Genomic DNA, 20,568 nt, shown 5'->3' on the forward strand with positions numbered 1-20,568 from the left:
TTTTTATGAATTATATGACTGAGGCATGCATGAAAATGTGAAAGGAAGACATCACTTGAAAGACCTAGACATAGGTGGGAGATTGATATCAAAATGAGTTCGAAGACTTCTGTGTTTTACGATGTATCACATGACACGGCACGACACACGAAAAGACAGTCATCTTCAATACCAAAAAACATTGTTTTAGACACAGGGTACGAGGATTAATCTGGCTCAGGGGTGGAAAACGTTACGGGCCTCATGAAGACCCTAAGAGTTTCAAAATAGGCGGAATTTCGTGACTACTAGAGCGACTATCAGCTTCTGAAAACCCTGCACAGCATTGAGTTAAATCCATTTGCGGCGTCCTCCTGATACAAGAACAAAATGGCTGATATTTGCATGTTCCACACATATTTAATTCCAAATTGGGTCGGCTAAGCAAACAGCACAGGCATTAATGACCCCCCCCCCCCGGTAAAATTAATAGGAATCCTAGTTGTTTCGGCCTTATTTATAAGCAGTTTCTTCATGTCAATTTTTTTCTTCTAATTTTAAGATAAAAAAATATCATGGAGCTTTCCTTCTTAATGACTCTCAGATCATCATACATAATCATCTTCATACGCAACTGAACACTTGGATAAAACACCTGATACAGCTTTCATTAAATACCATCGGACTTCGCATTGGTTCTGCCGTACGCCGGGCTTAAAATACCTTGCAATCCCACGAATGAGAAATTTCGCTCTCATCAAATTGTAAGATGGCGTTAAATCGATGTATTTCGAAACTCGTAGTCTATTTTAAGATACTGTATCAACTGAGGCGCTTATTGTGTGCGTGGAATTACATGAGAAGTAACTGACGTTCTGAGAATTCGCTAGGACTGAGAAGAACCTGGATGATGACAACGTCAACGCACTGTCCCATAGTTCACAAACAACCAAAGTTGGCAGTCCTACAGACATTTTAAACGCTTAAAGAAGTCAGAAGCGTCACAGATTCTAGAGTAACTTAGCCAAATGCGTACTTGAAAGCTTAACTAATACGAATAACTACGCACTCCTTTGGTCTGCCCAAACGCGGGTTTCATGGGCTAAGAGCTGTAATTGTCTCCGAGAATAATTCTGTACCTTCCAAATTACCACTGCGACACGTTCTTGTCACACCTTTGTACTATTATGATTATTATTCTCATGTATTTCGTATGTTTAATGAGAAGCACACTGGTTCAAAGAGAGATGTTCTCCGGCTTGTAACGCCGTGTAGAGTATGCAACCCAGAAGACAGCCATCTTCATACTATCCGCCGTGAAATTTTTTTAAATCCTATAAAGTAACAAGATACTGAGAAAAATTCAGAGCGAGGATCTTCGTGTTTTGTCAGTAAATAACATTTGCTTTATTAAATTAGGAATAATAAAGTGGACACGGCATGTAGCGCGCATGAGGAAGATGAATATTCATACAGAATGTTAGTATGGAAGCCTGAATGAAGAGACGAGTCAGAAGACCGAGACGTATATGGGAGGATAATATTAAAATGTGTTGACTGGATTCATCTGGCTCACGATAGGGGCTGGTAGTGAGTTATAGCGAATATGGTGTGATCATTCCTTTGGAGGTGGGACTTATTTACTAGCTGAGCGACTGTCAGCTTATGCAAAAATTCTCCGCTCCGCGAGGTCATTTGAGTAATAACTCAGTCATAAAATCTAGTATGAGGGCGTTTTATTTCGTTCTATTTTGGGTAAGCTTACTTATAATGAGCTTATTTCGTGATTCTTTCTGGAAAATTCCCCAGGTTTGTCGTGTCAGGAATATAGAAGTCTACCTATAGTTGCCGTAAAACACAGTCTATCGATGTTTTTCTTACTTTCTTGTATTATTTTCTCGAACAAATCAACATTACCAGCACAAATCAGGGACCGGCCTAGTCCAGTGGTCTATCTTCCATCTAATCCCTTATCTTAAACCAAAAAATAAAGTTTTTCAGAAGGTTGAAGTTTTACTTCGACGCAAATTTGAGGCTTCTAAGTCCGTAACATTGAATTCAGACCAATAGATCATTCTGGACACGACAAAACGTGTCTGTGAGTGTGTGAGTGTGTCTACAAGAAATCATAATTTTTAATGCAGTAAATCCGCACGATTTTCTTATCGACACACCTGCCAAATCAAACTCATTACATTTAAAATTAATTAATTAAGGTCGTCCCTAAACATCATCCGTGCGTAAAGACGCATGGTAGCTAAGTAGACAAATATTTTTAACCTCGAGCCTGTCTATCTGTGTTGGCACAGGGAAAATTCCCTTACAGAGGACGAATGTCAAGGATTTTGTGAAAATCCTAACTGTACACGGTCTCGACAAAAGCCCCAACCTCACTGTCAGCTACATGCATAGAGTCCATACCGTCAAATCCCATCTTTTAAAGATCCATTTTAATATTATAACCATTACAGTAGCACAAAACGTCCGGATTTCCAACTAAAACATCACGCGTGCTACTTCTCCATCTCATCACATCTTCCTCGATTCATTAATTTTGATAATATCTAGCGGACAATGCAAATTATTTAACTCCTCGTTGCGTGATTTTCCCAGAGTCTCCTGGAGCTCAGTTATTTTAGAATAGAAATATTTCTTCTCAACACTACTGTCAAACAGGTTATCACGGCGGTAAAAATGAAGATGGATATATTCTGGAGTGTTGCACTGTGTAGTCTGGTAGTAGTTTACATTAAAACTTCTTGCCGATGGTGAAGAGTCAATTGAATAAAAATTTTCTTGGATATTATCCATCGTCTAGTAAATATAAAACGTAAAAACGACGTTTCGGAGATGGGACTCTATCTATAAGAAGATTTATAAGAATGAATCAAGTGTGTAGTAATCGTCTGTAATATAAAACGAAGACATTTTACAGATTGTTATCTTCAATCATAATTATAATGTAAATAGAGAAATTAAAAATGTACTCGTTTCGGGCTGAGTATTCCAGCAACGCGACTGTACATTCACCAATACAAACGGCTTTGTTTGAAAGCAGCACTGACAAATCGCAAATTGAAGAGAGACGAACTCGACCGATTTTAGTGCAGATGTTATAATGAAAATTACGTGTCCTACGTAAATATTTTATAGTGTCCAAGCAGTGCAGTAACCTATGCAGTTGATACAGCTCCGTCGAATAACTTAAAGAACATCATGAATATAAGATAACACCAGCGCGTCAAAGTTATTATGGCAGCGGAAAGTTACTTACTGGTTTTGTCTGCCAGAAACCAAGAGAATAAAATTAGCATAAAGTACAAAGTTAAATAACTATAATCTAATATATTTTTACTTTTCTAACTTAATGCAGGTATATCTTAAGGGAACTAACCTCAGGGCAAAGGGAGACGCGAGACTCGTATTAACTTATCCCAGACGTACAGATGTGAGAATAGATTTCTTGGGGCACGTTCGTATACAGAACTGCGACTGCATTTACCGAGGGTAGAAAGATCTTGTTAAAGCTAGAAAACTTATAACTACAGACGGCTTGGGTGAGATCCTATTCCGCATTTTAGGCGATTATCTAAAAGATATGTGAGTATATGAGTCAGAAATGTTCAAAATCACGGAAACAACAGTTCAGTTAATGGATGTGCGTTTCAACTGAACGCAGTTAATGTACAGTTTCCTTGTACAAGTCATCTTTCTACTCCGAAAGCTGATAACCTGTTGTTTATTAAACCCAGACTTCGTTCAAAAACGCGCAAGCAACACATTTGGATGGTACACTAAAGGATCGTGTCACCTGATCAAAATATTGTAAGGATCTTCAAGCAAATCGTCATTCTAATGAAGATTTCCGTCTTCTGGGTTGTTGCGCTGTGTAGTCTGGTCGATGTTAACCAACGTTTCAGAGGTCATACTGCCTCCGTCATCAGGGCGATGACGGAGGCAGTATGACCTCTGAAACGTTGGTAAACATCTACCAGACTACACAGCGCAACAACCCAGAAGACAGAAATCTTCATACTCTGATGACGGAGGCAGTATGACCTCTGAAACGTTGGTTAACATCGACCAGACTACACAGCGCAACAACCCAGAAGACAGAAATCTTCATACTCTGATGACGGAGGCAGTATGACCTCTGAAACGTTGGTTAACATCGACCAGACTACACAGCGCAACAACCCAGAAGACAGAAATCTTCATACTCCCCGCTGTGAGAACCTCAAGTCTCGTCATTCTAATCTCTGTTTCACTTTTACTCCAAGCAGACAAATTCTTCCCTGAACCTTCGGTCATCAGCGGACACAAGAGTGGCCAGATATGAAACAGTCAGCGTTTCCCTTCAAAATTTTAAGTAAACAACGCCGTTTTGCGACTTGTCTGATCTGTGAACTCTATCTCTCCCTCATGTTCGTGGGGCGCTGTAGAACAAACCCCGTCTTTTAAGCGAAAATAAATTTTTCCATAACGACGGAATTCTGTAATGTCCGTAGAGCAAATCTCGTAACACAGGAAGTACTCAACATCAGCTGTGTTAGTGTGGAAATTTACAAATTGTTACGGAAAGACTCCACGGGCCGGATCCGACTAGCTGCTGCCGTAGGCAGACACTTGGACCGACAGTCGCTTACCATTAGGTGGTTCAGCGCCACTGAAACTGGTTACTGGACAGACAAAAGCTTTCTTCGTGACAAGCAGTCCTTACGGAATTCGTCGCTTCGTTCCGAGAAATATCTAAGCGGCCCGAGAATCGATCAATGTTGCAATCGAACGTGCCGAGATTCAAGCCCTTCCAGGATCGAGGATTCTGCCTCAAAATGCGTCGAGTGCAGTAGCAATTACAGACTCCCGACATACCCGAAAGATGTCTCCACTGGATGACTGAATGGTACATAACGTGAGAGCAAAATGGAAAGGTGTTTTTTTAAACCTGTCCGTCCTCGTGTTTTATTATCGAAGCTACTGAATCTGTTTGTAAGAAATCTAAGACCGCGGTTATTCTAAAATTTATAAGGAAAATGTTAATTTGGATTATGGATATTTGTCGGTCGAATTTTGAAAGTTAGTGTCAAAGTGTGAGGTTTTCTGACATTGTGTTAAACCATTCTTATGAATTACGACCACCGTCGAAATATTAAAAAAAAATGTGACGTTTCGGAAGCTGATTCTGCTTCTGTCATCAGGTAAAGGGGGGGTCAGGATAACCCACATGTTTGACTCCCTGGTTGAGCTGGCCTCACACCTGAGCCTAGAACTTTGAGGTTTCACTCTTTCCTCCACGTTCTCCTGTCAAAATTTTGTACGCATTTTTAAAATCCCCATGGGTGCTACACAAAACCTCATCCTGATATTATCTGATAACTAATCCCCTCATTACACAGTTTCTTCCAGCCCCGTGCCACGTTTTCAGACATCCTTATTTAGTGTTCTTATCATATTGTAAGAGACTACGACTGACAGCCATACGAAACAGGAGGTAAAATGATAGTTTTGTACGTGATAACCTCAGACTAGGTGCTACATTTCCACATTGCAAGGGCTACAGTAATAATTCTTTATAATTTATTCCTTAAACTCCTCAAAAGAACGGGTGGGAAACTGTGAACTTTTACAGCAAACTTCTTCAGTTTATTGTGTTTTATAAAATTCTACGCTGCTGCAAATATTTTATTTAGAAATACTTAGTTAGTTACGTTTCGATGATAATTTATAAATCCCACTGCTCGGAAATTTCAGCTGAAACGTCCAGGCACAACAGAGTAGATGTCTTCAGTGATAATTTCATGCATCACAGACAGTGTGCACAGAACCATTATCCTCCAGGAAATTTAATTTCGCCCGTAACACGGAAGGGGTTAATTTCAGAATAAATATAATTTCCGCTTGGTATGGGACGAGAGTGTTTTGATTCCCGTAAGGGACAACGCTTACTCTGTTCGCCACCGGAACGCTTAGGCGACAGCGTGACTCTGACCACTCACGTCGAATGCGCGTACCTTCGCGACACATCACGTCCTAAACCACGATCATGTATTAGCAATTATGGTTAGGGGGGGTGGGTGAAATTTACGTTTTCCCTTACTATTCAATGTACTACAAAACTACATGAGAACAAACTGAGTTAGCTGCCCCCCTCGTAATAACAGTCCCCACTACATACATCGCGACTTATCCCAAGAAAGAAGTTCTTGGAACCCGCATAACTCAGATGTCGGAGAAGTTGCCGCTGCACCAGGGGAACTGTTCACCATCGTCTGACGGTATCTGTGCCACAGTCAGGACTTTTGGCACCGAATACAACTTGAAAGCCACCCTTCAGAATACGAGTTCAATTTACTGAAGTATTCTACGATCCTCGTATCGATTCCCTAACAAGAATTTTCGTCGCACTGTAAAAAGAACTTCAAACACACCAAGATCTCTTCTCCGTCTTCCGAGTCATCGCTCTGCGGAATTGGAGCGGAGACTTGTCATTTGCTAACTCAGGGGGTTGTCCAGAATAAAATAAATTTTAGTACGCCGAGTATAACATGAAACAAGGATGAATGAATAAGGAAACAAAAGTCTGTAAAGCAAAACACCTCTTCAAACTGTGATAACAAGCTGTGTCACACTTTAAAGCGTTCACGTCGTGTGAAAGATTCATGGCTTCACTAATCGTTAAATAGTTGTAAAAAATTCTTACCGAATAAGTTGTCTTTCAGTTGACTAAACGTGAAAAATTACACGAATGGAGAACGCGCGTGTTATCACAGGAAGTCAATAAGATAGCGTGTAATAGTATCCAATAGTCTAGTTACCATTTACAGTACCGAAATTTAACACACATTATGATAATAAAAAGAAGTTAGCTTAACAATTATTTATCATTAGTCAGAAATTAGCCTCTAAAACCACAGTAACCAAACCTAATCAAATAACCATGGCAACCAACCCAGCCATTAACTTCGGAATGCAAAAACCCAGGTAACTTTTCACTTAACTGCCCCACACTAAAATAAGATTTTAACCAAAATTGTAATGAATCGACAATTCTGAGTAAAGTTTCAGATACTGAATTTTATCACTGATATAAATCTTTTAGAATCAAACTACAAAAGACGGGCATGGAAAGTACTCAGGTAACAGATAGAAGAGATGGACCACAGGTGTGGAGATAGCTGGAAACATGTTTAATATGCAGTCGGCAACAGCCGACAGTGGGTGGTAATCTAGCATGCAGACTGGCTGGAATCCTAATATCGTTCCCTATAAAATATTCAGAACGTAATGAGATTTCACGAATGACCTTGGACTAGGCTAGATTCTTTGTGCACGAACTGAAGAAACGCGAAAACAATATTAGAGAATCTTAAGACTGGTTGTGCGAATCAGAATGGAATCCATATGTGTAATCGACGCGCTGTGGATCCAGTTCTGCTGGACGCAATTACGCGCGTGGGCTACGTGCTAAAGAACCGGGGATGTGATTTTGGAGCAATTATTCCTGCAAAATAAGCCGGACTCACTGAATATGCATGGGGCCGACAGCCTCGAACTGCCCAATCGCTGGAAAATACTTTACTCGCTTGGAGCCTTTTACTTCTGACGGACGTGAATCGCACGGTTTGTTCCCGATTACTTCTTAGCCGCTGCGCACTGCGAAATTAATGTCTTCTCTGATTCATAAACCGTCAGTACATGAGAGGTATTAATGAAAATGGTTGAATCATTAAGCACAGATCCCAAATATGAGCACCAAACTAAATATAAATTATTCCTTATTAGTAAGAGAGGGATATTTAATGTGACATACATTGTATTCTACGGTAAGGTAGTATATTTGCGTCATATTGTGAATTAAGTTAATATTTTAATATTTTCCGTCAAATCACAATTTTTAATAATAAGATAATAAAATATAAAATATTTAAAATATCATTTCACGTTCCGCATCGAATGATCGTTCCAATTTGTAAATCGATCATTCGATGCGGAACGTGAAATGATATTTTAAATATTTTATATTTTATTATCTTATTAAAAATTGTGATTTGACGGAAAACATTAAAATATTGTATTCTACGTAAAAGTGGTTCGACTCACAGCGCCTGCGCGTTACAACCTTCAAGACTAGGCCATAGCTGTATGGTAAATGGTCGAGAACTTCGCAGTGGCACCAGAATCATGTATTCTATTATGTACTTCGGATATAATGCATCAATATACAAATTGAATATGGACCCAGAAGACTTGTATGTAAAAATATAATGTAATAAGTTAAATGTATGCAGTGAAAGATACTTGGGAAAGTACATAAGGCAAGAGAGAAAACCACGATTGTATAACATCATTTCGAAACTTGTCCTACAGTACGGGAGCGAAAAATGAACATTAAGAAGACAAAAGTTGATTAGAAAGATGAGAAATGAGATTTCTGAGACCCGTGTTGAGGTTTCCACTAGGAGATAAAATGCCAACAGAAGATGTAAGAAAACACAGAAAGAACGGCGGATAAAATACGAGAATACCAAATGAAATGGAATAATCACGTAGAGAGGACGCCTCCTGAAAGCCTGCCGTGGTAAACATACTTCTCAATCTACTGGAAGATGGGACATTGGTCGTCCAAGAACGAGATGCAGACAACAGTTCCTTTAGTCTCGTAAAGGATCAACGGTCTCAATCCTTGAATGGAAAGAAAAAGACATTACCTACACAGAACATGACCCAGATCTATTTATTTTCATTTTTATTATTAGTGTTCTGTGTGACGACAGGTCAGGTCCATATGAACAGGATCCTTCCATCCTTTTCTCTTCTCGGACTGGGACCTGTTCATATACGTTCTTGGCAGATGATCCAGAAGTGGTTTGCCATTGCCTTCTTCTGTGTGTGAATGGAGTAATTGTTGGGATGCCACGGAGGAAAACTCCGTGTTGCCTAGACCACGGCCTTGCCCAACACAAGTTATAAATTCGAACCCGAGACCCCAGGATTACAAGGCCAGCGTTCTAACCGCTAGACCACCTCATCTTATTATTATTTAGTGTTCTGTCTGAGGACAGGTCCATATGAACAGGATCCTTCCATCCTTTTCTCGGACTGGGACCTGTTCATATACGTTCTTGGCAGATGATCCAGAAGTGGTTTGCCATTGCCTTCTTCTGTGTGTGAATGGAGTAATTTTTGGGATGCCACGGAGGAAAACTCCGTGTTGCCTAGGCCACGGCCTTGCCCAACACAAGTTACAAATTCGGGCACCGCCGGGAATCGAACCCGAGACCCCAGGATTACAAGGCCAGCGTTCTAACCGCTAGACCACTGTGGCGGAGCATGATTAATATAAGATCTATAGGAAGAGAAATTTGTTCACTAGGAAAATAGACTGATTTCAGATCGGAACTGATTTATACTCGGTGAACGTGATTTAAGCCGCTTTTGATGTTCCACAATCACCGCCTCTCACTGTAATTGTCGTGGAGTGCGAAAAAGTCAGAAGTCGATGGATCCCGGCACGACTACGTCGGTAGCCTTGTTAAAACGAGCGACGCTCGCGAGTAGCAGTGACTGCGTTCCCACGGCGTCTGTTTGGTTGCAGCCTCGAAAAAAAATCAGTGCTTATTGGTTAATAATGACTTCAGCCACTCATCCAACTCAGAGGCAAAAATAGTAAAAAATAGACTAAATCGAATCGGAACCAATCGAGATTTAAAGCCAAGGCCACTTAAAAAGCCTGCCTAATGAGGCATGCAGTTTGGGCGACACAAGAAGCCTTTTTTACCCAGCCTCAGAGAGAGAGAGAGAGAGAGAGAGAGAGAGAGAGAGAGAGAGAGAGAGGGTTCGAAGAGAGCAGAGTTCGTGTGAAAAACCTTCTATTGAATTCGGTACCAGCTGTGACGTGGGACCGACAGGGAAGTTTCAAAAGTCTGTGAACGACTCATTACTGCTTTGCTGAATTCAAAGGATAAGCAAATTGCAGTTATACCTTATACATTCCTCTCTTCCAAACAGCGAACCGTGCTTATAACATTACACCGTTCCAAACCCACATGAACCAGCAGCATGCCTTAAACATTTCGAGAATATTATTTATATTTTAATATTATCATCCCTTTTATACATATTTTTTCCAAGTGAACTTTCTCTGGAGGAATTCAGGCGTACTGCACGCTTAACCTAATCTTCCCCCTTGAATTTAACAATATCATATGGGGAGTTACAATTATAAAAAATTTCATTAGGCAGTTCTATCTTTCGTCCTGTTAGCCCCTTAGTCTCTTAGGTCCAGATATTCCGTTCATCATGTTATCCGCCTACCTTAACATAACCTACTTTCTTTACTTAAGCCGAAACACGTAGTTCAAGATAGAAACAGAATTAATAAAATTCTAAGTAATTGCGACATCGGAACTCTCTTGTCTCACAGCCGACCACAATAAATTATCCGACGTCTGTCGCACATGCAGAAGAATTCAACTGTAAAATGTAACAGGATAGTCCTAGGAGCAGAAGGGAGGATAATATTAAAGCAGATGTTAATGGAACACGGTTTTCAGGGCAGGGATCAGTTTCGTGCCTCTGTAAACACAAAAACTATCTCGTGAGTGCTATAAGAGGTGGCCAGTTTCTTGACTACCTGAACGACCATCAGCTTACCAAGAATACCTTTTCTCCGTAGAGCTAATTAATCTTTTTCTTTGCTGGAAATTCATCATAGCTTTCAAATCGTAAGTTAACTTTGCAAATTACGTTTGGATTTAGACTGCAAACATTTTGAGGTAGATTTACGTTTTATGATAATGAAATCATGTGAATTTTTAGATAATAATTCACGACACACGGACATTCCAGTGAAGATGTTTCCACATCGACCACTCTACCAAACACATAAGAAATCACAGCTGGAGTCTAAGTTTATTGATTCTCAGAGGTTCAGCGTAATTACGTCTGTAAGCATAATATAAACAATCTTGATATTCATTTGACATTCAGAGTAGTTCAGAAATGGTTCTGAACATGGACGCCATGTGGCAGAACTTATGATCGGTAGTTTCTTTCAAAGGCAAGATTACTTAAAACTAATTTATTCTCAGACCAAAAAAAAAACGCTTCTATGAACTGCCAACAACAAGGGTCAATATGCTACGTCCTTGCATTACGCATTCCACCTCCACGAGCCTTAAAGGTTTTGTGACTTGCAGACACGAGCCGTCAAGCGAGAAGGACACGGGTTCAAGCACCGAGGACAGCCAAATCTGTCATAACTTCTTATTAGCATCGACAGCGACCGTGAAATAGCTCCGCCCTGCTCAGCTGACTGACTAATAACGTCAATAACATAATAACAAGTAGCTCTATGAGCAATTAACCCAACAGATAGTAATTTTTGCACTAAATACGGAATTAAGTAAAGTTCAGAGTACCCAGCTAAGTAGGCCTACTCAATTTAATAACAATGTACTTAATTCTGTAATTATCTTGGTCCTTAATAGCTGTGTAGATCACAGCCTTTCTTGAGAAGCCGACAATCGTTAAGCCGGTTAACAAAATTCCCTGTCTTTATAGAATCTTGAAAGTACATCGCTGTGTTGAGATAAGTTTGGTAGTACCCCCTTCCCCACCATCTAATAATCCCGAGCGTTATCTTCTGATTAAGTTGTGCCTGTCTTTACACGTGGTCCACGTACCAACTTGCCTAGTGGCCTATCACGATGTCGAAGGCGATGGTCTTCATCGCTTGGCCACTGGGATCGCGGACTAGGAACCCGTTCCGAGCCGGAAGCGTGAATTAACCTAATAATCACACGATTTAGTGCTCGGTTTGTGTGCATTACTGAATGCTTACATTCAGCTTGGTACGTAAAACCACGAAGTTTCAGGCTGCCGTCATGACAATAACATTTATTAAAATAAATCGTTTGTGTTATGTTTGTAACGACTGTTTTAAAAATATCACACCAACAAAAAAGATTAATTATTTATCACAATTAGACGTAACGCTAAATATAACTTTCGCGTAGTTCTCTCGAAGATTAGTTACCACTAGACGATATTTCAATGCCTGCGTTAGGCACAAAGTGTGGAGGGTGAACAGCATATATACCGGCACCGTGCTCTTACAAAGACTCTTCCGTCATCGAGATTAAAAGTTGTCGGAGTAGACACTCATGGCCACGGGGAGACGATAGTGTCAAAAAGATGTTCTTACTGTATGAGGCCGACAGGTTTAAAACTTCGAAAAGACAGCTAAAAATTACAATGTACGCTGTGACGTGATCTAGCTCAAACTGGCATCAAACTCTAAGATCAGAGGCCTGCAAACTACTTGAATTTCATTACACGTCTTGTCAGACGTGAGCCAAAGACAGCTTCCTGCAACATTTCGTGTCTAACGCCACCAATTAAACGGAATTACTACAAAAATGAAACGCCATGTTTTTGTGATTACGTACATTGCACAAAACGAATGCAGACTTATCGTCTTTTTACGTTAAGCTTCAACTCGAGATCCGTTAGACGGAATCTGATTACGTTTGGTACTAACGTTATTCCACTGCGAGATGCAATTAATTCTAAGACAAAATACATAACGCAAAACAACACGAAGGTTGCTTATTAGCAAATTCTATACTTTTTTAGAAGTGACTATGAAAGTTGTAACCAGTGAAGTATTTGATATTTATTTTATTTAGTGTTCTGTCTGACGACAGGTCCATATGAACAGGATCCTTCCATCCTTTTCTCGGACTGGGACCTGTTCATATACGTTCTTGGCAGATGATCCAGAAGTGGTTTGCCATTGCCTTCTTCTGTGTGTGAATGGAGTAATTGTTGGGATGCCACGGAGGAAAACTCCGTGTTGCCTAGACCACGGCCTCGCACAACACAAGTTATAAATTCGGGCACCGCCGTGAATCGAACACCCGAGACCCCAGGATTACAAGGCCAGCGTTCTAACCGCTAGACCACCTCATCTTATTATTATTTAGTGTTCTGTCTGACTACAGGTCCATATGAACAGGATCCTTCCATCCTTTTCTCTTCTCGGACTGGGACCTGTTCATATACGTTCTTGGCAGATGATCCAGAAGTGGTTTGCCATTGCCTTCTTCTGTGTGTGAATGGAGTAATTGTTGGGATGCCACGGAGGAAAACTCCGTGTTGCCTAGACCACGGCCTCGCCCAACACAAGTTATAAATTCGGGCACCGCCGGGAATCGAACCCGAGACCCCAGGATTACAAGGCCAGCGTTCTAACCGCTAGACCACCTCATCTTATTATTATTTAGTGTTCTGTCTGACGACAGGTCCATATGAACAGGATCCTTCCATCCTTTTCTCGGAATTTTCCGCATTCGGCAAATAACTGTTAACATTCGCCTTCACGCGTATAATCGAATCCGCGTTGGAGAATGGTTTACTGTAATGCTCGTCACTCGCTAGTGTGAGTGTGTGTCGGTCTGTACGCCATTCCCGGAGGAGCTGAGTTTTGGGCTCCTTTTTATCATTACAGCGTCATAATTTAATCCAACTTAGACAGACTGTAAAAAAAAAATGCGTTGCTTTGTCAGAGAAATAAACAGTTCACGACTTGTAAGACAAGACGAAGTTCCTAGTGAATCCCCAGGGTTAATTTTATAAACGAAAAATAATAGCATTAAAATGTCCATAAACCCTCAGACTTACATGAAAGTTGTTGACAAAGAACCTTTGGCAAGCGTCTTAGTAAAGTCCTCGGTCCAAGCCTCACTTCTTACTGTGTTTGTCAGCAGGTTGTTGAGGAAGGCAGTCTCTGGACTTGTGTTCGGAAGGTACGTGTTCGACTATCGATCGAGATGCCATCTCTCATCACTCAGTACTTGGCAGCTTTGCTAGCGACATCCGTTCCTACATCAAAACAGGCTATGACTGCTCCCTTCCGGATCCCTACCTTATCTCTATTTGCAACCAAATTCGAAGCTGGTTAATCCCTCAAATTAATTATCGTTAATAAGCCTAAGAATGAGCATTTATTATGCAGTCATACGAAAATTAAATTACAATTTCCACGTAATCTATTAAGTGCGCAATTTCTTTGTCATGTGGGTGATTAAAGTAAGTTAAGTTTGTCCCACTATACGCCATGTAGGCGTTTGGGGTGAGAGGAGGTATAGCTCTTCTCTTCCTTGACCTCGGCACTAGATGGGGGTGAGTGGTCAGCATCACGCCCCGGCCGGCTTTACCCCCGGGAAAGGATCCCGGTACCCATTGTAGAGGAGGCTGGGTGGGCCCCAGAGCCGGTCTGGACGCAGAGGCTAGAGGAAAAATCCTGCCCCCATCGGGGATCGAACCCCGGTCGTCCAGCCCGTAGCTAGTCACTATACTGACTGAGCTATCCCGGCTCTTCATGTGGGTGATTATCCGCACCGAAAAAAATTATTTCCGCGTTTATCCTCGGGTTATCACTTTTTCAGAATAATTCTGTATACAACGCAGTGGAAGTTAAAATATAATTCTATATCAAGGAAACGAATCGATAAGAAAACGTGCCGTAATTAAAGACTGCCAATTAATTACTGCTTTAAAAATGTAGCAAACTTCAAACATTTTGAAACCACAGTAATAAATCAAAATTATATTTATGGAGACGCTAAGAGCAATCTTATTCAGGTTATACTCGATGTAATTCGTTTTGGAACATGTCACCTTATCGTCCCCTGCTTTGAATACCCTGAAGTGCAAAAGCTGCATTTTATTAAGGTATTGAACAAAACCTGTACTTTGGGGATTTATGTTCGTTTCTCGTCGTACATAAAGAAAACAGAATAAATGTTAAATATTAAAATCTTCTGTTAAATATTTCAACTTTTACTCTCGTAGAATCTAACAGACATTTTGTAGGAGTTTATAGACCGGATTACCAGGTTCGTGATCATCAGATTCTAACAGACTACACGGCGCTGAAACCCAGAAGAGAGCCATCTTCATTTGAGAACATGAAATTTCACAGATTGAACGAATTTAGGGCATAATGAGGTGGACAATATTTGAGTTACGTGAGATATAAGAACGAGGGGCGTGGGAGATACGTAAAGTGAATAGCTCACACTGCTCTGTATTAAAATGTTTCTGTCCTCCAACCCTGACGCGGAAAAGTTTTAAAATCCATCAACAAAGATATGTGAAGAATCTGGGACTATTCTTGAGGTATGTGACTGTAGTTACACACATCTCGGACATCCTTCATGTAGTCTAGTACAGCGCTGTGCAAGGCAAGGAAACTGAAATACTCAGAGAAGTTACTCTGGAGGTCACAGGCAGTGGCCCGGAACACCCGAATACAACCCAGTCCCTTTAAATTATATAATTATTAGTAGCACAACGTAAGTACGTGATGTGACGTAATCCAGTAGAAAATTAGAGTTTATCTTCACGAAGTACGGAACCTAAGTGTGGCAGCTAAACTTCAGGACCGACGGCTACGTGTGCTCTAATGGCGCATGATCTACGCGAAAGTCTTTGTATCGCTTCGTACCTTTGTGCCTCCGGCAGCGAGCATATTTTTAGATTAGCCGATTGATTGGCGTGCAGGGAAAGGTGTTTACGCCTGCCAGTTCTATGTTTAGACGACCCACCACGCTCGGGTGCACTGTAAGCTTCCCAGCACTGCTAATCTCAATAATAAACTCTCCCTTGTGATTTATAACCCGCAGATTACTTATTATTACATAGTTTATTCATCGACCTTCCTCAACCCCTTCTATATAATGCACTGACAAGGATGTGGCAAGATGTACCAGCCTCTCGGGACCAATAAACCTCCTATCCGATGGGTAAAACGAGGCCGGACCTGAGGTTGACTACTCACACCCCATCTAGTGTTAAGGTAAAGAAAAAGAGTGGGAACAGTATCACCTCTCCCCATAAGCGCCTCCATGGCGTGTAAGTGCGATAGCTTTGCTTTACGAAGATGTATAACAATTCTTATGTTAACAAGAATCAATATGGCGTCGATCCGAACGAATTAAGTTATTGAATATTCATTGATTTGTAATGTCTGACAGCCACTGTACACATCGTAGGCATCTGCCCTGAACAAATCTTCAAATCTAACTGAGTTTTGGACAGACAAGTAAATAATTACGATATTCAAAGTTTAACGCAAAGTACTCTCGTTATGAATAAAGTATAGCAACAAATATTTCTGTATCTCGTCCTGTTCGCTAAAACACAGCGTTATAGATTTGTTTGTAGGCGTATGGGGGGGAGAAGAAGTACAACTCCATAACCTTGGTAATAGGTAAACTTGAGTGGTTGGCTGTAGGATATAGTCGAAACAAAGTCTATTGAAATCTGTGCGTAAATTGGCCATTTTGAATAGTAAAAGCTCTTGAGATGTGAGTTTATACGTACTAAGAGATGTCCACGTGATATTTATTTCCATCTGTTCATCATAAACATCACTTAGGCTGCATGACGTCACGAAATAGCAGAATTTCGATCTAACATTACGACAAGCAATGCCCTCGATTCAATTACGTTCGTTATTATTCCGGCTAAAATTTCGCCGTGGTACTCAGAATTAACGAAAAGTGAACTCAATTTGTGCGCTCCCGGTAGGCACAGTGGCGCGTCTTTCTAAAACTCGTATCCAGGCGACGCTAAATACGTTCCTTTATACATCGCTCAGAGATCCCATTAATTTGTGAAACATCGAGCAGAGAAATGGGCTAAATGAAACGTTTGCAGAAGCCGGAATTTATCTTTCAGTGGATTTGTAACGTCGTTACATAAAAATATAACCACGCACTAACCATAGGTGTATAGGAAATTGGGAAAAACCTTCTATAGATCAACGGGACGAAACAAGTCACACATAAAGGACTTCTATTAACGAGAAACGAGGACAATAGACGTCGTTTTACAATAGCAAAGATTTGAACAAAAATCTATATAAAAAAAAACAAATGAACGTATTCAAGATCGCATCATTTGAAAGTGTACGAACACTTCTGTGTTTCCGACACGTAGAATGTCATATGATCAATATTCCACGTGGAAAAATAAATGAACACGCTAAAAACACAGGAATTATCGATTCAGCTGTGTTTGCGATAAACAAGGCATACCCGTACTTGTACAAAGACGGGGGTTCGGGTAGGAGGAATGGAAAATGATAAAAGTTGTACTGTTTGAACGGGCCTGTGTCTTGCACCAGGCCCATCATCAACGTCACAGCCTGTTCAAAAAAGTACGATCTATCCAACGACATACAAATTTTATTTGCAATCGTGAAGTGTGACGAGTAACAGCCGACTTCAAGGAGCAGCGTCCTTGAGAAGATGACTCGAAGAAACTGACTGTCTTTTATGGATCACGAAGATTCACTATTGTCCTCAAAAGATTTTGTAAATGAAAGCTCTCCTCAGACAGTTTAATCTTGTTCGCATTCATCTTATTATTTACTTAGTACACTCCTTCGTATGCGGAGATTCCAGGTTTAAACTTCTCAAAGCTGAAACGAACTATTTTGAGTCGTATTTCGGAGTTCTGCAGTCGTTTATTTATTAAACGATATTATCATTCGATGGTTCAAGGTCAATCGATGCTGAATACGTTACGTAGGCCTGAATTAACTCCGCTGATCAGAGCCTTTCTTAAGAAGCTGATTGTCTTTCAGCAGTTGAAGGCACGTATCGGAATAACATACTGTCACCATCTTCAGGGCTGAACACGAGATGCTGAAAAGTACAGCAGCATCCCAGGAAACAAAGTCAATATTAACCCTTTCGGAGTATCTACATCTTCCGGCCACAGGTCCGGAATGATCATTAAACATCACGTGTTAATTATTTAAGAATCTAAATGAGACGGTTCAGAAAAAACTGGTCTGTATGTGCTATTCAGTCCCGTTGAAGGTACAGGTATCTATTCGCACAAGTGACTCGAGTTGTCGGACTCACATAAAAATTTGTATTAGCTTACTCCAGTGAACACAGTTCATGAGACGCTAAAAGTAGCCAATCTATTCAATAAATTCGATGTCTTTTATGAAACCCGAAGTAGCTCAGGTTTTTGGATCCTATTATAAACCATATCAAATCAGTCCACTCCTCACAATTTTTAAGATCCATTGCAATATTATTCTGAAATCTACTCTTACGTCTACCAAGTTGCCTCTTTCCGTAGTTTTTTTATGATTAAAACATGTCAAGTTCTCTTTTCTGATATTCGTGCTACATGTCTCGTTGAAGTCAGCCTCCATGAATTTAAATGCCTGATAATATTTAATGATAAGTACAAATTGTTAAGGTCCCCCACTATTCAATAAATATATTCATCACAATTAACATTAATAAAATTAAAAAGTCTGTGCGCTGAACGTTTCACTGCGTCGCCAATTGCAAGGAAAATTAAACGTATAGAATTCAATACTGAAAACAGAAATGTACACATAATTTTGGTAAGGAAACCAGAGTGGCAATACACACACCCGATGGAACTGGGTTTCCGGCTGGTCATCGCTGAGCTAGAATTTGGAAAGGAAGTTCGAATTGAGTGACGTCTGTGTTGGCTCGTCACGCGAGGAAACTGGCAATTGACCTCTTAAGAACAAGAGTTCTGCTTCAGTAGCAGATTGCTTTATTCGTTCTTCAGTTATATTGGGCTACGAAGGATCGATGGGTGGGGTCACGTCCGACATTTTAAACGGAGAGCAAGCCCAATAAATGTCAGTGGCAATGAAAGATATGAAACTGATTCTCGTGCTTCGATATCGACTGCAAACACTCACATCTGACACTGTCATCGTCGATCTGAAAGCCTTGGACGCAAAATGTAAATGCATTCGAGAATTCTTCATAGCTTCTACAATTCTCCTGAGATTCAATCCGTGATTTGGCGAAGAGTGTGCATGGTAAATACTTGAAACTAAGAGAAATTGAGTAAGAGAAATTTCCCTTTTATTCTTATGGCAGCGAGGAAATTTGCTAATATAAAATGGACTCTAATATTCTAAGGCAAATCTTTCGCAATGACAAGCCCACGACTTGCGTTAAGGCTTTGACCGGGATGTTCTTTTGTTAAATCTTATGTGGTACCGCCTGATTCGACTTCTAATGGTTAAGTGAAGTGTTTTCTTCGCGGTACGGTCTGGATTCGTAAATATTATGAAGACGAGCTTCGGCTTCAAAGGGTTAACCAGCTGGTTTTCGTAATGGTGAGGTGTAGTGTTTTCTTCGCGGTACGGACTGAATTCATAAATAATATTCAGACGATCTTCGGCTTCAAAGGGTTAAGGAAACCGGAGATGGCTCAATTTAGTATATAATGACGAATTTTTATCAACAGATTTGAACTTCGCGTATAAGTGGCACATAGCTGCTTTTAACTGACAAGACTGTTGTCTTAGAACAATGAAAGTTTAACACATCAAAACAAAAAATACGTCATTTAACTTTCAGTCCATCAAACATCGATTTGCATACAAATCATTAAAAAAAATTCAATGCATCACTAAGAACATTCAGCAATGTGTAACCATGGTAACAGAGACGGACTGCAAACAAGTGACTATGTAAATGAGTTGTGAGGTTCTCAAGGTTTTGAAGATGCTGTCTGTGGTCTTTGTACTGTGACGCCTTATGGTCTATAGGTAATTACTGATGTTTCGGAAGAAATTATCGTTTCCATCTTCACAGTCTACAAGTTTTAGAATCTAAACTGAAGATGCAGGCGATACGTTCATCCATTGCTTTGGTGACCACCCACAGGACAACACGGCGTCACAGGTCAGAAGGCCACAGTCAACAAGGGTCAATGAAGTAAGCCAGAAACGAAGTCACAAAGTTTTCGATTTCGGAAGATTTATGGTTTATGTGAAGAAGGAAGATTATCTTCTATGCATCATCTCCAAGTGCTATTGGTGGAAGTTATTTCAAGGACAAATATCTTTTTAGTAACTCTCTGAAGGGATTTATGAAGAAGGACGCTTCGACATGCTTAATTTCTTTTTCAGGTTGAACACTTCATTTTTGTGACTCAGGACCCACTGCTTGTCACGAGTGACGTTCCTGGTAAAGATAGAAAAAGTGCACACCATATTTCTTTTTAAAATTTTTTTAATATCATCGTCCCATTTGCAACTAGGTCTTCCAATTGATCTCTTTAGATTTTCAACAAAAATATTGCATGCATTTCTCCCTGTGAATTCAATGTTAATAATTAATAATTATCTCCGTGGGCAAGTCCGTTCTTGAGGAGTCGATTTCAATTCACGGAAATTCATCAGCGTGGCCTCCGGACACACTCCAACAAATCTTGTGCAAACGCGCGTGTGTTTTTTCTGTGTGAACTTTTCTTGAAGAAAATATTAAATAAATTAAATTTAATATATATATATCGCCAATTCTATACAAATACAGGTCACAAAATCGTTGATCGTGATTTTCTTCGTCGTCTTAAGGAAGGCAAAATATCGGCACTCGTGGTCTGAACAGCAGCAGTTGAGTTGTGACGAAACAGAATACGAAAACAAGCTACCATTTTCTCAGAACCAATCACCTGGCGCTTATTTAATACGGTACAAATCGAGCCACATACACACACACACAG

The 20,568-nt window shown here is 40.3% G+C and overlaps 1 protein-coding gene and 1 long non-coding RNA gene across 2 annotated transcripts in view; one reads left to right on the forward strand and one right to left on the reverse strand.

The window, feature by feature from the left end:
* The window catches only part of LOC110829631 (uncharacterized), a 229,096-nt gene that overhangs the window by 17,665 nt on the left and 190,863 nt on the right, over window positions 1–20,568 (reverse strand). The window lies entirely within an intron of this gene.
* mAChR-B (muscarinic acetylcholine receptor) overlaps window positions 1–20,568 on the forward strand; it is a 128,181-nt gene that overhangs the window by 839 nt on the left and 106,774 nt on the right. The window lies entirely within an intron of this gene.

Source organism: Zootermopsis nevadensis, unplaced genomic scaffold (genome assembly GCF_977971745.1).
Source record: "Zootermopsis nevadensis isolate Lab colony 2312 unplaced genomic scaffold, Znev_1.0 Znev_ptg000010l, whole genome shotgun sequence".
Classification (NCBI taxonomy): domain Eukaryota; kingdom Metazoa; phylum Arthropoda; class Insecta; order Blattodea; family Termopsidae; genus Zootermopsis; species Zootermopsis nevadensis.